The sequence below is a fragment of the Gavialis gangeticus genome, unplaced genomic scaffold, assembly GCF_001723915.1.
Source record: "Gavialis gangeticus isolate Ggan-Ray unplaced genomic scaffold, GavGan_comp1, whole genome shotgun sequence".
NCBI classification, from domain to species: domain Eukaryota; kingdom Metazoa; phylum Chordata; order Crocodylia; family Gavialidae; genus Gavialis; species Gavialis gangeticus.
Window position 1 is genome coordinate 27256453 of NW_017729006.1, and position 19902 is coordinate 27276354.

At 52.4% G+C, this 19902-nt stretch overlaps 1 protein-coding gene across 1 annotated transcript in view; it reads left to right on the forward strand.

Annotated features, from left to right (window-relative positions):
* Positions 1–19902, forward strand: part of NPSR1 (neuropeptide S receptor 1) — a 138356-nt gene that overhangs the window by 65784 nt on the left and 52670 nt on the right. The window lies entirely within an intron of this gene.

Sequence of the window (19902 nt, forward strand, 5' to 3'; positions counted from 1 at the left end):
CAGAGTCCAACCACTTTGATTGGTAGGACAACAGCAGATGTCAGGTTGAAAAAAAAGAGTCCTGATTCAAATACAGCTTCTCAACTTGTTACGATCTGTAATGAGCATCAATGCACTTCTGACTCTGCATATTTAAAGGTTATAAGCAACACCTTCACCTTTATATGAGCTGTCTGAATGGTTTTCATAGTTTGACATCCAGTGCTGCAATAACATTATTGCTATGTTTTCAGGGCAGGGACTGTTGCTCATGTAACACGTGGAAGAAAATTGCCATGCTCAAAATTAAATTAGAACACGTAAGGTGAAATTTCTGCAAACATTTTACACCTCTACTATGAATGGTCTGGATAAACTAGTTCAAAAGAATCTGACACATTGATACAGATATATGCTATCTGATCCAATCAGTTATGGATGATATTTTAATTAACAATACACCAGCATGTAATATGTTTTACAGTACACATGCAGGTATTTGAGAAGGAAGAAATTTTGAATTCTCTTACTTTTTCACTTTTCCACTTCTGTATACAATGGACGCATCCACACATGCAAGAACATGTGCTTGCAGCAGCTCAAATAGAAGCAGTGCAAATTTGAGCTGGGGCTTTTTGCCTCAGTGCACATGCTCGGACATGTACTTTGTTGTGGAGCAAATTGTGCCACTTGGGGCAAAATAACCCTGCCTGGCTGCTCCCAGATCTGTAGCCAGGGGAAGCTAGAGCCTAAGGCTAGCACCTGTGCTGTCCCCAGCAGTATAAAGAGCTGCCCTGTCCTGGCCCCATCCATACAAAAAGCTGCCCTGGCAAGTATCTCTGGGCTACTTGCTCTCAGGAGCTTCTGGGAGAAAAGCCTCTGGGAGGAAGTTGGCCATGCCTCTTCCTGTCCCAGGCTGTTGCTGCTGTGGCTGGTTGCTGCAAGTCTGGTCTCAGGAGCTTCTGGGGAGAAGATGGCCAGGCCCTTTCCTGCCTCTGGCTACTATTAGCTGCTGGCTTGGTCTCAGAGCTTTTGGAGTAAGTTGGCTGCACCCCTTCTTGCCTTGGGTGAGTGCAGTTGCTGCCCCCCAGGGGGGTCCTCTGCTGCATGCTGCTACCCCCTTCAGGGAGGGGCCCACTGCACTGGACCCCAGCACTGCACCCCAGCTTTTACACCCCTGTTCCTGGTCTGCTGCCCAGCCCACTGCAAAGCTGCAGTCAGGAGGACTGCCTGTGGGCCCCTCCCCTACTATCACTGCTGGAACCTAAAGGAACCTTGCCTGCCCCAGATGCCTTGGCAGACCACCCCCAACTTCACCTCCACTTTCACCAGAAGCACACCCTAAGTGGCTGAACAGGACAGCTCCTAACATCGCTGCTGCTGCTACCATTGTTTCTGCTGCTGCTCCCTCTCAGGAGAGAGGGAGATTCCTTGTTGCACTACCTGACACAACACCTGCACTAGATCACGTCCTAATTGACTCACTGGTCCTACCCTCCCCCACAGCTACCTCATTGCATCTGATGCTGATTTGTCTTCCTGCCTACTGCTGAGTGACTGGCTGGAGGTCTGAGTGGCTTCTGGACAGATCTTCCACAAACAAAGCCCCTCCACTGCTTCAGCCATCTTTTATACCTACCTCAGCAGTCTTCCCTGTGTGTTTTTTGCCCTTGTGTGGTAAGTCCTGTTGTCCACTCCCCCTGACCTGGTGTTTGTTGTGTGGCTCAGTAAACCAGCTTGAGTTTCCCCAGTCCGTGTGTGCGTGTGTGTGTGTGTGTGTGTGTGTGTGTGTTTCCCCCTCCCTCCCACATTCTCAAAACATAGGCTGCCTGGTTCTTTTTTTCCTGTAGAGTTGTGGTTCAGTGAGCTTCAGCCCTCTTCCTCCCTATCCCCTTTCTGCCCCACAACCCTAGTCTGCCCCTACTAGATTCACCAGCCCTGTGGAATATTTTGTTTTTCTTTACTGTCTTCTCTTCCCTCATGTGAAACAATGATGCCCCCACAGAGCTTCCTGTAGCCCCCACTATGGGGGTGGATCCCAGCCAAGTGCCTAAGGGGATGCATGCCCCTGCAGCCTCCACCCCGGAGGCAGAGTCCAACCAACCTCCTCCAGGGATGGAGAAGCCTGCAACCTCTGCTTCAGGGGCAGGTGGGACTCTCTGGTAGGAAGCCAGCAGGGCCAGGGGGTCACCCCTGGCCAGGCCCCTCCCCCCCGGAGGGGTTCCCAAGCCCCCTCTCCCATCATTCAGGACCAAGGGCAAGGGCAGTGGGAAGGGCTCCTCTTCAGCCTCCTCCACAGCTGGGGGTAGGAAGGGCAAGGGCCCTGCCCTGAAACATAGACCACCAGTGCCTGAGGGGACCAGGTGCACTACACCAGCCAGCACGCCCACTCAGCCTGTCTCTAGCCCTAGCTCAGGCCTCACCAAAGTGGCCCCCTGGGGGGCAGGAACTGCAGCTATGCACAGGCAGCTGCGGGGAGACCCGAAGCTGGGGGGTCTGGACCCTCCACCACTGACCCTTCCAGCTCAGGCAGCAGGGCCCCTTTTCTGGCACTCACCCACAGGCATGAGGTGAAGTGTAAACTGCTCAAGTGGGAGAACCTGCACTTTGAGACCTGGGTGCAGGCCCTGGCTTGGGTAGTGGGGCACCCCAAGATTGTGGAGACCTTCTGCTTTCATGGCAAGGGGGTCTTTTTGCTTGCCTCAGAGGCCGCTGCACAAAAGGTGGTGGAGAGGGGGCTCATGGTGGAGGGCGAGTATGTGCCCCTCAAGCCTCTAGAAGAGCTGGGGACCAGGGTGGTCCTCAGCTCCATCCCTCCCTATATCCCCAGTTGGGCCCTGCTCCTCCAGCTCCAAACTCTGGGGAAAGTTATCTCCCTGGTGGTGGCCCTCTCACTGGGGTGCCGAGACCCTGGCCTCCACCACGTGCGCTCCTTCCATCACCAGGTCATGATCCAGCTGATGGCAGGAGTGCTGCTGGAGGCTGAGGGGTGCCTGGTAATTCCTTATTGGGGATCCTGGTGAGGATTTTCTATACACTGGGGGACCTGCGGTGCTTCTGGTGCCATGCCCTGGGGCACTTGCATCGTGAATGCCCCATGAGCCAGGCAGAGAGAGTATCTGTGGGTCCCACTGGAAAAAGGGGTACCCCTACCACCGGTACCCCACCCCCCTCAGACCCTCCTGGCACCCCAGCCACAATTATGAGCCCACCTGAGAGCTGAAGGGACCCTGCCCCCAACCAAGTCTAGTAAAGTCCCACGGAGGGCACCAGCAACCAAGGGGAGAGAGGGAGCAAGGCACCCCTGCCCCTAGTCATACCCCCATTGTGGCTGCCCCCCAACCCAAACCTTCTCTTGCTGGAGCCTGTCCACCTGAGGACCACCCCATGCAGGTCCCCTCAGGGTGTAAAGGCAAGAAGGCCCAGGCACAGCTGGAGCCCTTTGACATGGAGGACTCCTCTCCCCCTCCCAAGACCACAGCATGGGGAGAAGGAGTGGCCCAGCCTCAAGGGTCCTCCCCAGCTGTGCCTTACACCCCACCCCCAGGAAAGATCAAACAGGTGATCCCCATGGAGGAGGTTTGGGGGCTGCTATATAGTCCTGAACAGGAGCCCATGGGGGAAGCCCTTCATTCTGCTGACCAAGGCCTACCCCCTGAAACCATGGGCGCAGAGGCTGAGACCTGCCCAAAGGAAGGCCTGGCGGCAGAGCCTCCTCCCTCTGACCTAAGGGATACAGAGGCCCTGGGCCTCACCCCGGTGAGTCCTGAGGGAGGAGGTCCCCTTTCCCAGGACCCTGAGGCAGACACTAGAGCCACCCCGGTGCCTGGTGGGTTTCTTTCCTCCCCTTCCCAGGAAAACCTCACCTGCAGCCTGCCCCATAGTCCCACACCAGAGGGGGTTGCACTAGGGTCCCCTAATCAACGGGCTGATCTTGTCAGGGACTCTGAACAGACCTCCCAGGGCTCCATCTCTACCCCACCATTCTGTGAAGGAGCCCCACCCTTACCCCCACCCCTTTCCCAGGGGGCTCCAGAGCTCTCCCAATCCCAACCAGAGTCCAGGGTCTTAGCGGACCGGGTGTTCAGATGGTGCTGGAAGAGCCCTCTGAGCTCCAGGACCAGGAGGAGGGCACCCAGGGATGAGCTACTTGCATTTCTTGACCATGACTACACCTGTTAGTCTGCCAGCAAGGTTCTGCTAGCCTTGGACCGCTGGGGAGATTTTGACAGCGTCCTCGCCACTACACTTCCCCTGGTAGGGGAAGGCAAGGGGCCCAAAAGCTGTAATGCCCAGATCTATAGGTGGGCCCCCAGTTTCATAGATGCCCTCTATGCATATGGGAGGGTGCTATGCCAACCGGTGGACCCCACAGTGGGCGTTGAGATGCATGCTCAACTGTCTACTCCACCCCCCCAGCCATGAGGTTGTTTAAGATCATGACCCTCAACATCCACAGCTTCAGGAAGGGTCTCTGGAGGTGCCGGGTGCTGTCCTTCCTTGGGGGGGGTACCCCATTGTATTCTTGCAGGAGAACCTGACGACTCTAGCCGATGAACCAAATTGGCAGTTGGAGTGGGGAGGCGGGATCTTTTTTTAATCGCCTCTCGGCTACCTCATTTGGGGGGACCACCCTGTTCTCCCCAGGCCTGCAGCTGGAGGTTCTCCAGGATGTTGAAGTGGTGCCGGGCTGCCTGCTGCACCTCCGGGTCCAGGAGAGGGGGCTGGTCCTGAACCTTCTGAATGTGTACACCCCATGAAGAACCCACAGTTCACAGATTTCTTCCACCAGGTGGCCACATACGTCGGCACCCTCAATCCTCGTGAGTGCCTGGTCCTTGGTGGGGACTTTAATGTTGCCCTAGATGCACGAGACCAGTCAGGCAAAGAGTGGAACCAGGCTGCCATGGGCATCCTTGGGGAGATCCTGATGGACTACTCCCTGATGGGTGTCTGGTGTGCCTGTCATCCCACTGAACCCCCTACCTTCACTTATATGAGGGTGGGGGAGGAGCAGGCATGCCACTCCTGGTTAGACCAGGTTTATATCTCTTTGCTGGACTTTGCCTGGGTCCACTCCTCTGGCATCTAGCCAACTCCTTTCAGCAATCACCACTTTGTCTGGGCCCAGGCCACGCTGGGGCCTGGGCATCTGGGGTCGGCCTACTGGCATTTTAATGCCAGCCTGCTGGAGGATGTGGGCTTCAGGGAGGCTTTGCAGGAGTTCTGACTGGCCTGGCAGGAGCAATGGGCAGCTTTTCCCTTGGCTTGGAGATGGTGGGATGTGGGGAAGGTGCACATCCGGCTTTTTTGCTTCAGCTACACTCAGGGGCACACCCCGCAGAGGGAGGCAGTCTGGGAGCAGCTCAGGTGGGAAGTACTAGAGCTGGAGAGGTGCCTGGCCACCGACCCAACCAACCCGTCTCTCTGCAGAGAGTGTCGGGAGAGGCGGGAAGAGCTTCATGCTCTGGATGACCACTGTACCCATGGTGCATTTGTCTGCTCACGCATCCAGCTCCTTCAGGAGATGGACCGCAGCTCCCACTTCTTCTATGCCCTGGAGAGGAGGCAGGGGGCCAAGAAGTACATCACCTGCCTTCTGGCAGATGATGGCACCCCCCTCACGGATCCAGGCGAGATGCACCAGCACGCACGGGCCTTCTATGAAGAGCTCTTCTCCCTGGATCTGACTGATTCCGAGGCCTGTCAGGCCCCATGCAAGGGACTCCTTTCAGGTCAGCGTGGGTGACCAGGACTGGCTGGAAGCTCCTCTCACTCTGGCTGAGTTTTTGTCTGCCTTCCGCCTGACGCCTGGCAACAAGGCTCCGGTCATCAACGGGCTGACCTTGGAGTTCTATCAGGCTTTCTGGGATGTCCTCAGCCTGGACCTTGGTGTGGTCTGGGCCAAATCCGAGGGAAGAGGGGAGCTCCCCCTGTCATGCTGGAGGTCTGTGCTGGCCCTCCTGCTGAAGAAGGGAGATCCCTGCGACTTAAGGAATTGGCATCCCATGTCCCTCCTCTGCATGGACTACAAGGTGGTAGCGAAGGCCATCTCACTGTACCTGTGGTCCGTGCTGACAGACGTGATCCATCCTGACCAGTTGTACGCAGTGCCCAGATGTTCCATCTTCAATAACCTGTACCTGGTTTGGGATCTCCTGGAACTAGCGTGCCAGAAGGGCCTATCTTTTACCCTCCTATCCCTGGGTCAGGATAAAGCATTTGACAGAGTGCATCATAGGTACCTCACAGGCATACTGCGGGTATTTGGCTTTGGGCCCTGTTTTGTGCAGGCTCTCCAGGTGCTGTACATCTCTGCAGAATGTTTGGTCAAGCTAAACTGGACCCTGATGGAGCCCATCCCATTCAGGAGAGGGCCTGCTGTTAGGCCAGCTGTACACCTTGGCCCTGGAGCCCTTCCTCATTCTCCTATGGAAGTGGGTGGTGGGGTTGATGCTCTGGAAGCCAGCAGTGCAACTGGTCCTGTCAGCGTATGCTGATGGTGTACTCCTCATGGTCCAGGACTTAGGGGACCTGGCACAGGTGGAGATCTGCCAGGCATTGTACTTGACAGCCTCCTCTGCCCAGGTCAACTGGCTCCAGAGCTTTGGCCTGGTGGTAGGTGGCAGGTGGGCTCACTCCCACCCATGCTCTGCGGGATCCATTGGAGCGTGGGATTGCTGCTGTACTTGGGGGTCTGTCTGTCCCCCACAGACCCCTCCCCACCAGAGAACTGGCACCAGCTGAAGGTAAGGGTGGTGGAGCAGCTCTGGGCATGGGCAGGGCTCCTGCGATGTCTCTCCCTGCATGGGAGAGTGCTGGTGCTGAACCAGCTGGTCCTGTCCATGCTCTGTCCCTGCCTGTGTGCCCTGAGGTCCTGGCAGGACTCCAGAGATGGGCATTGGAGTTTTTTTTGGCTGGGACGGCACTGGGTTGCTGCAGAGGTCCCAAGTCTCCCCTTGCAGGAGGACAGTCAGGGCCTGGTTTGCCTGCGTAGCCAGGTCTTGGCATTCCACCTTCAGGCCCTGCAGTGACTGCTATATGGTGTTGACAGCCACATGGCATGGGGCCACCTGGGACACGTTTTCCTCCTCCGCTTCCGGGGGACTCGATATGACTGGTAGCTTCTCAGCCTGTGGGGCTTCTCCCTGAAGGACCTGCAAGGGCTGCCAGATTTCTACCAGGATCTTCTCTGGGCCTGGAGGCTGGTCTCTGCCTCCAGGTCCCCTGTAACAGTCACCCAGGGTGCCAACCTACTCACTGAGCCCCTCCTCTGGAACTCTCAGCTGGAGGTGCTGACAGCAGAGGTGCCCTGGTTGCAACAGAGGTTGATCCTGGCTGGTGTCACGTGTATTGGAGACCTCCTGGACTACAATAGGCAGGAGTGGGTGGAACCCTCTGCACTGGCATGGGTCTACCCATGGCACATGCAACCTACCGTCTGGTCCAGGAGGTGAAATCTGCCCAACCTCCTGATGCCCTTGCCTTTATTGACCAGGTCCTGCATGGCAGCGGTCCCCGCCCCTCCATGTCCTCCAGCCCACTAGAATTTTTCATGGGGCCGGCATCTCACCCAGCTTCATGGAACTCCCCACTTCACCAACTGAGTTGGCTGGAGGACACCAGACCGGTCTGTTTTTCCACCGTCCATCACCATCACCTCTACATCCTCATGTGCTGCACTGTCCATCGTGCCCCCTTGCGTCCTGCCGAGACACTAAGTGGTGGGACCTGCTTGGCAAGGGCATGGCTGGGGCACCCGAGTGGCTGAGTCTGTACTCCACCCTTATCCCGTGAGCCACTGGGGACCTCAGCCAGTTGCTCCTCCATGGAGCCATTGCCACGGGTGTGTATGTGGTGAGCTTCATGGACACCCTGGTCTCCTGCCCTTTCTGCGGGTGCACATGACCCTGAAGAGCACCAGGCTGCAGCCCCTCTACCTTGAGAGCCTTCTCTTGAGGTTCTGGTTGAATTTCACTCCCCACCTTTTTGTTTTTGGTCACCTCATCCATGGCCCTACCAAGTCCCGAGACCTCCTGGTCAACCTCCTCCTGGCCCTTGCTAAGTGGGCCCTGTATTTGACCAGGAAGGAGGCTCTAGCTGGGAAGGTTCCCTATAGACTCCAGGGCCTCTTTTCTCTCACTTGTCTGTGCATGTCTCTGGGCAGAGCACCAGTGGGCAGCATCCACCAGCTTCTTGGATGCCTTTGAGGACCAGTAGGTGTGGCCCAGGGGGCTCTGCTCAGTGTCTCCCTCGGTGCACTTATTTTCACATTTTGACCCTCTGACCCACACAACAATCCTATTCTGTTTTTTGCCTTTTTTATCCCAAGAATTCTGTTGTATCTTTCACCTATTGGCCCCACACAGTAGGGGCTATTAGTTAGCCAGGTGGACCTCAGAGCTCATGATATTTGAAGGATACAAATAGGCAGGAGCTTCTGGCCCAGCCATTTGGTACCTGGGGACACTACCCCTTGTGCCAGCTGAACTGCTGCAGCAGCATCCCAAATCCATTTTTAAAAATACCCCCAAATCCATGTCCTTCCACAGTTAAAATAAAAAACAGAGAGAGAGAGATGGCGATCAGTTGGGCAATGCCTTATTGGTATATTTACAATGTTAAAGCAATTTGGAAGACTACCAGTGTCTCTATCATCATGAAAAAATAAATTCTAAATACCTATATGTGTTGATGTGTGCTTTTGGTTTTCTTCACACATGATGGGTGTGTGATGGGGGGATGTGGGTATGTGTGGGGCGATTGCTGGGGAGACTGAGGGTGTGCAGCCCCCCCACACAGCACATGGAACGCTCCCCCCCACAGGGCCCCCGCCCAGGGTCCCAGGCACCTTGGAGGGCCCTAGCCCCCCTGCTCAGGGCCCATAACTAACCTTTCACAGCGGCAGTGGTGGGACCATGTGCTGAGCCTAGCTGGGTCCTGCCAGCCCTGGGGCTGCTCCTGCCACCCAGTCAGGCTGGTCTCGTGGTGGCAGGACCCAGCACGGCATGTGGGGACCATGTCCTTCTGGTGCCCGGCAGTGCGTGCATGTCCTTCTGGTGCCCGGCCAGGCTGGGCCCATGTCAAGAAGACCTGGTGCAGCATGGACGCACTGCGGGCTGGGCCCAGCTGGGTTCTGGGGCCCCTCTGCAGCCTGGCCAGGCCCAGCCCATGGTGACAGAGCCCAGCGTGCCAGGCCCAGCTGGGTCCTGCTGCCCCTGGGGCTGCTCTGCCTCCCTGCGAGGCCCTTCCTATAGCAGCAGGACCCAGCCCAGCACATGGGAACCATGCAGCTCATGCTACCTGGCTTGGCCTAGCGCGCGGGGACCATGTGGAGCCGAGCCAGGTCCTGCCAGCCCCAGGCTGCTCATGCTGCCCGGCCCAGCATGTGAGAACTGTGCAGAGCTGAACTGGGTCCTGCTGTACCCGGGCTGCTTGTGTTGCCTGGCCTGGTGCACGGGCATTGCAGAGCTGAGCCAGGTCCTGCTGGCCCCAGGCTGCTCATGCTGCCCGGCCCACACGGAATGTGTGGAGCTGAGCTGGGTCCTGCCAGCCCCAGGCTGCTCGTGCTACCTGGCCTGGCCCGGTGCCTGGGGACCACACGGAGCTGAGCCAGGTCCTGCTGGCCCCAGGCTGCTCATGCTGCCTGGCTCGGCCTGGCGCGCAGGCTCTGCACACTGGGCCAAGTCCTGCCACTAGAAGGAGGGGCCCAGCCGGGTGGCAGAACCCAGCATGGCATGCAGGGACCGCGTGCTGCGCTGGGTCCTGTCACCATGGGCCAGGCCTCAGGGCCAGCTCCTGCCTCTGTCCCCTGTGCCTGCGGCGGGGTGAGGACCTGGCCCAGCCCCATGTGGCTCTCTAGTCTGGCTTTGCACCAGAGTGGGTCACAGGGCTCTAGGAGGTACGGTTCCTGTGTGTGCGTCCCAGAGCCATGCAACCCACTCTGGTGCAAAGCCAGGCTAGCAAGTTGCAGGGATTTGGGCCAGGTCCTCACCCCCAGCAGCCCCAGGAACATCCCCCCACCACTCCCCAACCCCCCCACAAGCCCCTGCCACCACTCATCCACCCACAGCCATGAACATTTTTTCATTCCCACACGTGCCTCTTGCCTCAAACCCCTTTGGGATGGGGCAGGGCAAGACACACGTTTGTGCTCATCTGGACACGCCCAATGGGTGCATCTACGTGTTCAATTGATTTGAAGTAATAAACTCCAGAGCAGTTTGAGCCAGAGTAAGCTGCTCTTGGGTGCAGCGTCTACATGTGCAGATGCACCCATGTGTAGATGTACTGTCCTCAATAGTAAAGCATACCTGATAATATTATCTTATGGTGGTGATAATTAGTTTGCTGCAGCTTAATACATAGTTTGCATGTGTAGATGGTGATGCTTTACTCAGCAGCTAATTAGTCTACTCTGCAGTAGAGTACATGTGTAGACACAGCCAATAATTGCCATAAACAAAAAGTTCCCTGTTCGTGTAAAGCACTTATTTGAGCATCTCAAAGCATTTTGTAAATACAAGTTATTTATCTTCACAACTTCTTTCACAGGTAGCATTTATTACTCCCGTTCTATAGGCAAAAAAGTGGTAGCAATAAAAAGTTAATTTAGTTGGAGATAAACCCTAAAGCTTGTTTGTAGTGCTTCTAACTCTATTCCATCTACATAGATGGTCCAATAAAAGGTATCATCTTAAGAAATCCTTGCCTGTCATTAGCAGCTAAGTAAGGATCTTTAAAATATGTAAATTCTACAGTAGATGCATCGGTCTATGATCACTATTTGTAGCAAACATCTTTTCCCCAGACTTCACCCCTTCTGCAAATAGAACATGATTTTTACAAATTTGTTCATAAATTGAAATTACTCAATTCATATGTAATGCCAACCCATTTATATTATACAGGATGTTGTGAAGGGCTTGTGCACAACATTGATTTGACTCTTCATTATTCTAAAACTGAAATCTAAGGTATTTTGATTTAGTGACCTTATTATCTCTTACTACCAGGATGCCAGTGTGGATCAGAGACAAATTTAAAATTCTGTTACTGCAAACATTCAACTTTTAATTAACACTCACTCCTTCAGTAAACATGCCTCCCTGTTAAGAATGTTATTATGATGCTGGTAGAAAGTGAATGCAAAATGAATGCACTATTTGCTTTCTCAGTTCACATCATGAATTTGACTTCAAGTGAGAATCCACTCTTTTGAATACTCATCTATGATTCAACTGGTCCTCTTTGGTTAAGTGATGCAAAAAGAAGATAAGTAGGTCAGAATGCAAAATATGTCTGATGCTTGTATACCAATGTGAGAAGTATAGAGAACAAACAAGATAAGCTGGAAGTCACAGTTTGTGAAAGAGACCATTATATGATTAGTAGCACAGAGACTTGGTAAGACAACTCTTCATGGAATGTCAATATTGAGGGTTACACTCTGTTTTGAAAGGAAAGGGTTGGGAGAAAAGGTGATGGGTGGTTTTGCCTTGTATGTTATAATACATACACTTGTTGTGTGGTGCAGGAGGAAGAAGGTATAGATCAGAAGTCATGTGGTTGAAGATAAAAAGCTAAAGCTATAGTGAAGAATGTGAAGGTGATGGGACACTTGGGAGGAAGTGATCATGATATGATAGAATTTATAATCTTAACAGTGGGAAAGCATGAGGTCATCAAAACTAAGGCACTGTATTTCAAAAAGGCAGATTTCAAAGAAATAAAAGAGTTAATAGGCATGATACCATGGGAAGAAATACTGAAAAATAAAGGCAGCCAGGAGGGCTGGAAGCTTCTAAAGGACACAGTATTAGAAGCCCAATACTGTTCTGATATGACGGAAACACAAGAAGAATGACTAGAGACCAAGGAATACACAAAGAAGCTTCTAGGATGCAACTAATGCAAAAGGAAAGGATACAGGAAATGGAAAAAGGTTAACAAGGAAGCTTACCAGAAAACAGCAAAAACCTGAAGGGACAAAATTAGGACAGAATAGTGAAAAAATAAGCTTAATGTGGTAAAGGCAGTTTAAAGTAAAGACAACAAGAAGAGATTCTATAAATATGTTGGCCAGAAAAAAACAGACCAAAGAAATTGCGGATCCACTATTAAATATCTAGAAAGAACTTGCAACAGAAGATGTAAAGAAGGCAGAGCTGCTCAAAAAGTACTTTGCCTCAGTCTTTACAAAAAAATTAGGCTGAAACGGATTATTTCCATAAGGAGGGGAACAAGCTGAGGGATTAGATACCAAAAGAAACAGAGAGCAGCAGGGCCTGATGAACTTCACCCCCGACTACTGAGGGAACTGGTAGAGGAGATCTTGGAGTCCTTGACAATATTATCTATGTCATGGGTAATGGGAGAAGCACCAGAGGACTGGAAAATGGCCAACGTGGTGTCTCTCCTTAAAAAAAGGCAAAAAGGAAGACTCGAGAAACTACAGACTGATTAACCTCACCTCAATACCCTGGAAATTACTGGGGCATATCATAAGGGAGTCTATTTGCAAGCATATAGAGAAGAGAAGGCTGATCTTGAACAGGCAGCATGGATTGACTATAAAAAAATCTTATGCCAAACCAATCTAATCTCCTTCAAAAAAATAACAAGCTGGACTGATGAAGGCAATGCTGTAGATATACCGTATTCAGCAAGGCTTTTGACAAAGTACCACATGATTTTCTCATAAACAAATTAGAAAAATGTGGGCTAGACAAACTACCATAAGGTGGATGGACAATTGGCTCAATAGCTGAAGCAAGGGGTAATTATAAATGTAGACATATCAGAATGGCAGGGAATTTTGAGCAGAGTCCCACAGGGGTCTGTCCTGGGTCCAGTGCTGTTCAATGCACTTATTAATGTGGCAGGCATGCCGGTAGCAGCCCAGCTCACTGGCTCAAAAGGGCTTAGAGCCATTGGTGAGACGTTCCTACCAGTCAGGTGGTCATGGAGGAGAGGCTTCCCTGTCCTTGCTTGGGGTGAGGCAAAGAGCCTGAACCTGGCTGAGGGCTATACTTCCTCTCACCCTGATTGGTCCTCTTGCAATCCAGGGGCTGGAGCCTCTGAAGGGTATAAAAGAACAGCGTGCCTGGCCCACACACAGATACAGTGCATTGAGGGATGAAGAAGAGAGTGTGACTAAGAGGAGCTAGGGAGAGCTGCCCCGCAGGGCAGAGCAGTAGCCCTGAAGAGTCCAAAGACCTCCTCACCAGATGGGAGCAGTGAGTGGTGCAGCCCACAGCCACACTACCTGAGAAGTGCAATGGTGATACACAGTTTGGTGCATGGAGTCAGACCCTGGGAGCTGTATGAGGCAGCTTGGGTCTGCACCCTGGCATACAGCCAGAGGCATGGTGCGCAAGCGGTGCATGGAGCGGGGACCCTGGGAGTCGCATGAGATGGCTTGGGTCCACAACCCCTGGCATGAGGCCAGGGGCTCAGTGCAGGCAGTGCTGCACGGAGGGTCCAAGAAGGACAAGGACCCTGGCAGCTGCATAAGGCAGCTTAGGTCCCCAGTCCCTGGTAAGTGGCCAGGATCTCAGTGCACGGTGTGGTCCAAGTGGGACTGAGGCCCTGGAGCCATTGGTGATGCACAGGAGGTGCACATGGGTGCACGTGCACCCCCTGTGAAAAGGCACTGCTGACAGTGCTGGTGGCACCTGCTGGCAATCACTGCTCACCATCCCCTCCGTTGGTAGTCTGTGATCACCACTGGCCACTGCTGACTCTGCCAGTGGCATCTGTGGGTGGTCACTGACCACTGGGCGGCACTCGCCACCCCCTCCACTGCCAACAGCACTGCAGCCACCTGTGGGAGCTCCCTGCTTGCCACCGCCACACTCCCACCACTGATGGCACTGCTGCCACCTGCAGAAGCTCACCATGGCCCCCCAGCCTCTGGGGCCACCCAGTGTTCATGCCTGAAGCCATATGAGGCAGCTCAGGTCTCCAACCCCTGGCACAAGGCCAGGAAGACTTGGTGTAGGTGACGCTGCATGGAGGGTCCAGGAGCAGACCCAGGCCCTGGGAGCTACATGGGGTGACTGGGGACACCCCCCCCCCACCACTGGCATGAGGCCAGGCATCTAAAGCCTTGGACAGAGGGCCTGGTTTGAAACCAAGACCCTGGAACCCTGCAGGGTGGCTTGGGTCCCCAGTGCCAAGCAGAAGAGTAAAGCCCTTGGTGCACAGGGCCATTGGTGACTGTCAGGCCCAGAGGGAGCCAGAGACAGCTGAAGCCTCAGCAGGAGAGGTGGCAACATACTGGGAGAGAGACAAGGACCCTCCATCCAGCTCTCTGGAGTTGTGAGTTCCCAGGGAAGGGGGAATCCATCTGGGTCAGGAAAACCAACCACTGAAGGGGAAGCCCAGAAGGACAGGTCTCCCCAAGTTTGAAGTTTTATTTTGCACTGAAGGGTATTTTGTCTGGGCTGGGGCGAGCCAATGCTGAGGGGCACCAGGGGAGCCAGTGCTCCAGAAATAGCCTGGGCTTGGGGTTCCTAGAAGAGTATATTATATTCAAGGGTGTTGTGCCTTATATTTTGTTGTTGTGTGGGTATTGTGTGATTTATATTTCATGTTTTATAAGTGTAAGTTGATAAAGTCTAAAATAATTGTGTTATATTAAAATCTTTAATCTGATATTATGAGGTTAAGTATTTGATAAAGTGTGTGTGTGTGTGTATTTATTTGTAGATGTATATGTAGTATCTAAATAGATTTAAATATTGATAGTCTGAAGTTATAAAGCACTTGTCTGGGGGGCAGGGGCTAGTGCCCTCTGTGGCAGCAGTGGCCCCGCCCCCCCAGGTAGCACTCACCTCCAGGCAGCCAGCTCAGGCAGTCCCAGGAGACATAGTAGCTGTGGAGGGAAGCACCGGGCCCCCATGCAACTTGGGCAGGCACGCAGGTGGGGGGGCGGCGGCGATCAGGCTCTCTGCTTTTTTCCCACCCCCCCTTCTGTGGCGCCTGCCTTCCTGGACTGCTGCCAGGCTGCCTGCACTGTCTGTCTGCACAGCCCCTGAGCCACTTGGAGTCTGGTGCTTCCCTCTGTGGCTATAAGGTAGGAAATTAAAACTCCTCGGAGGTGTTTTACTTTACAATACCCCAAAGTCATTTGCTGCATGCCAAAATCATTTAAGGCATATTACAATACCTAATGTGCTACAGCAACTGAATTAATGTGCAATATGCTGCTGAATGTGGAAACAATGATGCCTTTAAAGTGGTGCAAAAGACATTTAACCCTCTTTAAACCCACTAAAAAGTGTCATCTAGAAACAGGTTACCTGTGCACTACTGTGGAGTAAAAATCTCTGCAGCAGGACAGTACTTACATTTACAAGTACTATGCTGGTGCAGAGTAAATTAGTTTACTCCAGCCTAATAGAGGTGCACGTGTAGATAGGTAACTTTTACTGCACAGCTAATTAGTTTACTATGCGGTAAATGTCTTGTATGGACACGCTTCTATGAATTAGAAAGATCCCAGTTTGATTTGCACTTGAAACAGTAAAGTCAGTCAATAGCCAAAGGATTTCTTTAACCAATGTAGTCCAATTGGAATTTGGGTCAATTAATAAATTAAACAAGTTCTTGATTCCATTTAATTTGCTCATGCACACCATACTTGTGATAAGATACAGTCCCTGTGTCTCCTAAATTATAGAATCTTGAGATGCATTTCCCAACAGCATGACTACCAATATAACGATTGTATTGTACTACGAGTTGTCATGTGGAAATCTCATCGTCCGGTGAGAAGCCACTCTCTCAAACTTTCACGACCAATGTATAATTATCTCTTTCAGAGCTTTCTCTCACACTTCATTTGGAATTGCAATTCCACTGGTATCACAGTAGAAAACATTTACATACTTTCAAAAACACCAATGATACCTAGCAGTACTAAAGGGGAATGTATACTCCTGCAGCCACATTAAGACAGAAATATTTGTTCATTCTTTTCTGAGCTACCTTGTGTTAGACTTGCAGTGCCATAGCAACAAAGCTTGGTGCCCAGGCAAAGCCCACAGTGGCAGCCCGCCCTTGGCCCAGGCACAGATCTGGGGGGCACATGCCCCACCATGCTTGCCCAGGAGGCCCCCCATGCTGCAGCGGGAGCCACCCTTCCCCCATCCCTGCGCCCCTCCCCCCCAAACAAGCCTCTCGCAGCTCTGTCCTGCATCCTGCTTTGGCAGGGCAGTGCCTGCTGGTGCCCCTTCACTTTGGTGCCTGGGGCAGTCACCCCACTTGCCCCCCCACTTGCTATTGTACTGTAGACTTGTATGTATTGAGCCAGGTTCCTGGTTGATGTAAATGGGTGTAGCTGAAGTTCTCGCCCTCATGATCTGAAAAAATTAGTAGAAAAATTTCTGGGGGGTGGAAGGGATTTCTCACTGCCTGGCAGCATCCGCTGAGCCAGGACTTTCTTTTTAACAAGTGCCGGGAGTTGGGGCAGCCATTGCCAGGTTGGAAGAGGGGCGGGGGTGGGCCTGGCTTGGCTGATTTGGAGATTCAGCAGAAGCCGAATGTCTGGATCAGATTTGGCCAAATTAAATCAGAATAGTGATTCGAATCACCAAATTGAATCACTGTCCACTGAATCGTCCAAATCTGAATCCAAAGTGAATACTAGCCACTTTGCACAGGCCTGCAGGCCACCACCCCAGCTGGACAGCCCTGAGGTAGACCATTCTTAGTCTTTCTCTCTCTGTCTCTCTTGCTTCCTATTTTGTACGAATATTATTCATGCCTCTGTGCAATGAGATATTTGGAAAGTAATTGAATCATTTGATCCCATCCCAAAGATGAGTGAGGACTTGAAAAAAGAACCACCACTTCAGAAGAACCCCAGAAGAGGCAGGCCACCAGGGATGGGAGTACCACATACCTAAGAAACCAACTAAGATTTGGCTTATACTAACAGACAATACTAGAAACATATATACAGGCAGTCCTTGGACTGACACAATTGGTTCCTGAGAACCGTGTCTGAAGTTGAAACATTGCAACTCGGAACCAATTTTCTCATAAGAAACAATGTTATAAATAGGGGATTGGTTCCTGAACAAAGGCCCAATACCCTATTTTCACCAAAAATACTCCAGAATTTTGTACTTGATCAATCATAGATGAGTAATATAGCTCCATTAATGTATTTATATTGTAAATAGCAATCATATTGATTTGGAAGTACTTCTTTGAGGTGACCTTGCGGGACTTCTTGAAGGGCTCTTGGTTGGACTTCTTGAAGGGTTCTTGGCTGGAGTCTTCTCAGGAGCCTTGGCTGCAGGTTTTTCTGGAGCCTTGTCTGCTTTCTTAAAGAAAGTGTCCAAGGAAGTTTGGAAAGATGATCTCCAGGGAGATGAGTGACACAGTGAACTCATTCACTGGCATGGCATTGCATTGGATCAAGCATTGTAAAGTCAAAACTGACGTAATAAAGTTGAAACAAGGTGTCAATTTATAAACATTGTAAGTGCGAAACATTGTAACTCAAAATGTTGTAAGTTGAGGACTGCCTGTATAGATTATTTAGGTTTTTATTTAAGTCCTCATAGAATTTACCAAGTAATTAGGATTCTTTAAAAATGTATCTTACAGGTTAGAGAATTTTTTCCTCTCCTTTTAGTGGGAAAAAAAATCAATGCATAATTAGTGGATTCCTTAATCATAATAGTGTGATCTAATTACAAATGTAATGGCTGCACGCTCTAATTACAAATGTAACAGTGCCTTAGAACTTTGCAAAAAGGGTGGCAAGAAGCTTGCAGAGGGTGCAGTAGCTTTTCCAGGCAGGAGAGTATACTGTGCACCATGCATACTTTTTATTGGACAGTTTGAACTGAGACCAGAGCCCCTCTGCAAATTGAGGGCTCTGATGAGCTGTTGGTGCACCATAAAAAGAAAAGCAGAGAGCAGGAAAAGAGAAGAGGAGGGTCTGACTCCAGCCTGGAGAGAGAGAGCAGAGGGACAGCCCCCAGCCAGGGGAAAGGGAGCTGAGACTTTCTCAGGAAGCAGACATCAGGACAGGGGAGAGCCTGTGTTTCCCCTTGAGGAGCTGAGTCACCACCAGGTGTGGAGCTGTACAACTTCAGGACACAGGTGTCCAGGAGAAGTGGAGAAGGGGTTGGTCAGCAAAGCGAGTAGGGTGGCTGGGAGGTGGGAGAAGCTGCCAGGTCACAGACCTGTGGTAGGAAGCCCCTGTTTGAGCTCAGGGCTGCAGGAACAAGGACCTTCATAGAGAAATCCCCTATCTGTGGATGGAAGTGTTGGGAGGCGAGGCAATCCAAAGAGGGAGCAGGCTGAAAGGACACAACCCATAGGGGGGTGTGAGAGGACACCTAATTCCATAGTGTTTGCAGAAGCTGTATTTCAGAAGGAATAAAAGAGAGCCTATTGCTTGCAACAGTTGACTGGAGACTCATCTCACAGGGGCCAGGAAGGACCAAGGGAGTTCAGAGTGCCTGGAGCAACAGAAGCCTTGCCTCCACCATCTAGTGGCGGATTGTACTTATAGTTGTATTGCCATTTACTTTATGGGGAGTGGATTTTGACAAGAAGGGAAACTGTTTTAAAGGGTTATAACCATGGATCTGGGTTTTCTGTTTCCCACGGAAAAAGAGAAAACCATAGATGTCCCGTTTTTATCAGAGAAAAAGTGGATTTTACCTTTTAGCAGAGAAACCCGTGAATTTCCTGGTTTTGTGAAGAGCTCTGCAGGCTGGCAGAGTTCCAGCCTGCCAGAGCTAATTGCAGAAGGGTAGGGAAACCCCCAGCCCTGTCTGGAGGGGGAAGGGGGGGCCTGATGCTCGCAGTCACCCAAAGCTTGGATCAGGTTCACTGTACATTCTTTGAACCTGTAAGGGAAGTGGGGCTTGGGGGTTGTAGAGCAGGCTTGCAGGGGAAGCTGGCTGGGGGCTGAGCCAGATCGAGAATGGGGGGAGGGGGGAGTGTCTCTGTGCCCACTCCCAGGAGGAGGGCTGGGGGGTGAGGGAAGCAGTGCCCCTCTGTGGGCCACACATGTGCCACCCAGCTGGATGGGGTGGAGGGAAAATTTTATGCAGCAGCTGCCGCAGCCCCACAACACCACCGCCATTGCCATTGCCATGCTCTATGCTGCTTTGTCATTAGTGTCCCTCTGCGGGCCACACATGCCACCTGGCTGGATGGATGGATGTGGGGTGAGGCTCACATGCTGCAGCTGCCACAGCCCTGTGCTGCCACCCTGCACTGCTTTGCCACAGCCAGTCACGCATACGGTTCTGTGCACAAGCAGCAGCACATGTGCGGCCCACAGAGGGGCACCGATGTGGGGGGGGCTCACATGCGGCAGCCATCACCACCATTGCTCTGTGGCACTGCTGCCACACCACTGCTGCTGCACCACTTGCCCACAGAGCTGCATGTGCAACTGGCCGCAGCAAAGCAACATGGGTTGCAGCAGTGGCTGTGGTGTGGGGCAGTGGCAACTGCTGCGTGTTAACCCTCCCCCTGCATCTGGCTGGATGGTGCATGTGTGGCTCACAGAGGGGCACTGCTGCTACCGTCCCCCTGGCCCTGCTTCTGAGAGCGGGCACAGAGACACACTGCCCCTACCCCCATTCTTGATCTGCTTCCTCCCAGGCCCTTCCCTTTCCCCTGCCCCTTCCCCCCACACACACTTACCTGCTGGGGTGCGTGTGTGTCCATCTGTGCCTGTGTCTGCATGCATGTCTGTGCCTGCATGCATGTGTCTGTGCCTGTATGTTGGTGCCTGCATGTCTGCCTGTGCGCCTGCATGAGCATGTGTGCCTGCATGTCTGAGTCTGTGCCTGTGCATGTCTGTATCTGCATGTGTGCATCTATGTCTGTGCCTGTGTGTCGGTGTCTGTGCCTGCATGTGTGTCGGGGGGGGGGCTGTTG